Consider the following 3,252-nt stretch of genomic DNA (forward strand, 5'->3'; position numbering starts at 1 on the left):
TATGAAAATATGATTCATTCGAGTAAAAGCTCTCAATGAGGAAACAGCTCGACGCGTTTTCTTTCTTTCTCCTTTCAGGAGAGCAACAGGAACACCAGCTGTCATGTCTTAAAAGAGGCGGAGTAACAATTCCAGTGCCTGATAAAATTGAGTGATGGGAGGATGACCTTAAAAAATGGCCAAATATAACATATAGTAGCATTTTTAGCTACTTTCTCACTTCAGTTACGGCAGATGACGAAGCTATGAACAATCACAAAAGCTCAGAGGCATATCAATACCTGCATTCCTTCACATCATAATTCTTTATTTCTGCTTATTTCTGCCGGAGTTAGCACACAGTGCCGATCAATTGTAACCTTATTGACGCTTCACATGCTTGTGTTTACATGCTGCGAGAGACTTTCGAGTGATTAAGTAAAACACGCTTCTAAAGTTTGCATGCACCGCTAAACAAAACTGTCTATGTTATAACTATGTCATGTTTGGCCATATCATGTGACACAAGATTTGAAGAGTATTTCTTTCTGTTATTTCAGATTGGGAATGTTTAATAGCTGTGAGGAAAGCAGCACAGACATGTCACTTGTCATTCTGGTGCATCTTTTCTCTGGTTATAGTCATGATGGGGTTAATGTTTGTGTGTTTCTGTTTCCTTTAGGGGAAAAATGTCTACACTGATGACCTCTACTGCTTTTATGGCCAACTGGAAGGATCTCCAAGTTGACCTACTGCGCTCCTTGCTGGTACTATTTTGATCTCTTTTTTTTTCTCCTGTGTGTGTGTGCATGTGTGTGTGCACGTCTATGTGCATGTTTACTAATTAGTATCAATGTAGGAAGCCTTAAGGTCAGAGTTCATGCTGATATTTCCAGCTTAGAGCAGACAGACAGGTCCAGCTGATCTCTACCTTTGTGTGAGTGTCCTCTGTCTTTCACACTCTGTGTTTTTAACAGGATAGAGAAGAAAAGGAGAGGTTGATGTGTCGTGTTTTGTGTATGATGATGATAACGTCTCTGTTCAGACAATATTTATAGCTGAGAAACAGAAGCTCTTTCTGGACTCACTTCACCCTGATGGTTTTGGTGATGATCTCTACAGAACAATATTTAGGTTGATGCTACAGAAATGAAAAGTTGTTCTGACCTTGTTCAAGGACAAGTGTGTTCTTTGGATAGACGGTCTAACAGCAGCCTGTTAGGTTCTCAGGCTGAAAGGTTCAACATGGAACCTGGTTAACAGATTTAAAGGTTCAACATGGAACTTTGTTAACAGATTTAGAGGTTCTTCATATCTCAGAATACTTTATTTATTTATCTATTTTGACTGGTAAACATTTGATTTGTGTGTTATTTGTATTCTCTGCAGTACCAGGAGAATCTTTGACCCTGTCTGGAGAACTGGAAGAGACCTTCAGGTGTGTTAATACAAACTTCTGAAGCTCATTGATTACATAATAATGGAATTAAAAACTATCAGGTTCACGTCAGCTCTCTTTATTTAAGTTCTCCTGTTTTCTTTTTCAGTTCTTTTCTCAGCAGATGTCAGACAGCTGCTGCAGCATTTCATGCTGATGTGAGTATTTTCTTCCTGTTACTTGATTATAACGTTTCAACATGCTAAAATAAATGTATTTTACTTTACAATAAGCTATCTGTATCAGCACCCCCTCTGAAATGACATTTAGTGGAGTAAGTTTCCTCAGAAAGTTCCACCAAAACACCAGTTTCAGTCTTCAGATTCTATTTTCTTGTCCTTAAAGCTGTTTATCCTTCATCACATCAGTCTTATCCACAATCATCGCTCTAGTTCAGACTAATGTCGGCTGGTTTTGCTTGTGACTGTCCACAAAACCTGTGATGAACTTCTGAGAGGACACATGCTGTCAGACGCATGAAAGGTGGAGGGGACCGTGATGTGCTCCTCCACTAAAGAGAGTTAGACAATAAAAAGGCGACAAATACAATTTAAAAAGGGGCAGATTTCATTCTGGAGTCCTGCAAAATATAAAATACATGAAATATCTTTTCCAGTTTTTGTATCTAGTTGTTCGCTCTCTCGGTTTCTGTGAGTCTGGAGGTCTGAATTTCTAAACTACTGTCTGGTCCGCCCATACAGGTCCCCCCGGTCCTCCAAAGCTGTAAAGCTTTGGAGTCTCTGGTGTTCCAGCAGGAGTGGGTGCTCACCTCATCATCTCAGCTGCCAGATTATTGTCTACCTTTAGGTGTTGTACCTGCAGTGTCTCTGATATTCATGTTAAACTCTAAGGTTCTCCTCACCCTCCAGTACTCTGTTCATGAACTGTTTCCTGTCTGCAGAATCGTTCAACCACGAGAACCAACAACCAACCATCTCTGGACCTCTCTGCTCAGCTGACTCACAGCCACAGACTTGGTTCTACCTGCTCACCGTGTCCTCTAGAAGGACAAAGGAACGCCGCTCACCTCCCCATGTTTCCAGCACTTCTGGCCTCGTGAAACCATGACAGCGACTTCAGTAAGTTTTCATCATTTTGGTTTTGTTTTCATCAAAGCTGTTTACTGTAGTCCCAATAACCCGAGTGAACGTACTAAGACAGCAGCAGTGTAGAGTAGAGTCCGTTCACACCGGCCTTTCTCTCTTAGACATGGACGGAGATTCAGTTTCTGGACAGAAGAGGCATCGCTGCTTCTGCAGGAACTCTGCAGCTGATCTTCAGGTTCCAGAGACGACCACCTCCACACCTGAAGTCCAGTCAGACAGGTGAGAGGGGGAGGGGCAATTACAACATTTGTAGAATGTGATTGTGATCACACAGTGTTAATGTAGAGACTATTCAGCTCAATGCAGGTTTATATACATGGTAACAATCTTCAAGTAATGTGATAATCAAATCTTCCATTAATGCTGATGCTGGCAGGTGTTTTATTGTGGAGGTCAGTGATTTATTCTTCATTTTCTTTAAGGTGTTGCTGTAACTGAATCAGTCATTGCTATCATACAAAACTCCATCAGAGCAGAAGGAGTGAAGTCATTGTTTCCTTAATCTTTAGGATTTTCATGAGAACCAAACAGTCTGGAGTCTTTTCTTATCTTTGTTGAATCATTTTCATGTTTTACAGGAAGTGTCGGCAACAGGAAGAGAGGAGCAGTGAAGACATTTGATTCAGAGAGAACCCCCCCCCCCACAATACTAGGGTTGGGCACCGAAGTTCGGTTCCAAGTAGGAACCGTTATGATTTGCGCGGTTCTACCGAAACCGAAAGATGCGGC

General features: G+C 41.4%; 1 long non-coding RNA gene across 1 annotated transcript in view; it reads left to right on the plus strand.

Annotated features, from left to right (window-relative positions):
• Nucleotides 1–3,252, plus strand: part of LOC112141213 — a 12,875-nt gene extending 9,623 nt beyond the window's left edge. Inside the window, exons 2-8 of the long non-coding RNA XR_002918334.2 lie at nucleotides 662–746; nucleotides 1,369–1,417; nucleotides 1,527–1,575; nucleotides 2,119–2,224; nucleotides 2,319–2,496; nucleotides 2,625–2,742; nucleotides 3,102–3,252. This is a non-coding gene — a long non-coding RNA (uncharacterized LOC112141213). The remainder of the gene's footprint in view (nucleotides 1–661; nucleotides 747–1,368; nucleotides 1,418–1,526; nucleotides 1,576–2,118; nucleotides 2,225–2,318; nucleotides 2,497–2,624; nucleotides 2,743–3,101) is intronic.

This window comes from Oryzias melastigma, unplaced genomic scaffold (assembly GCF_002922805.2).
Source record: "Oryzias melastigma strain HK-1 unplaced genomic scaffold, ASM292280v2 sc00310, whole genome shotgun sequence".
Lineage (NCBI taxonomy): Eukaryota > Metazoa > Chordata > Actinopteri > Beloniformes > Adrianichthyidae > Oryzias > Oryzias melastigma.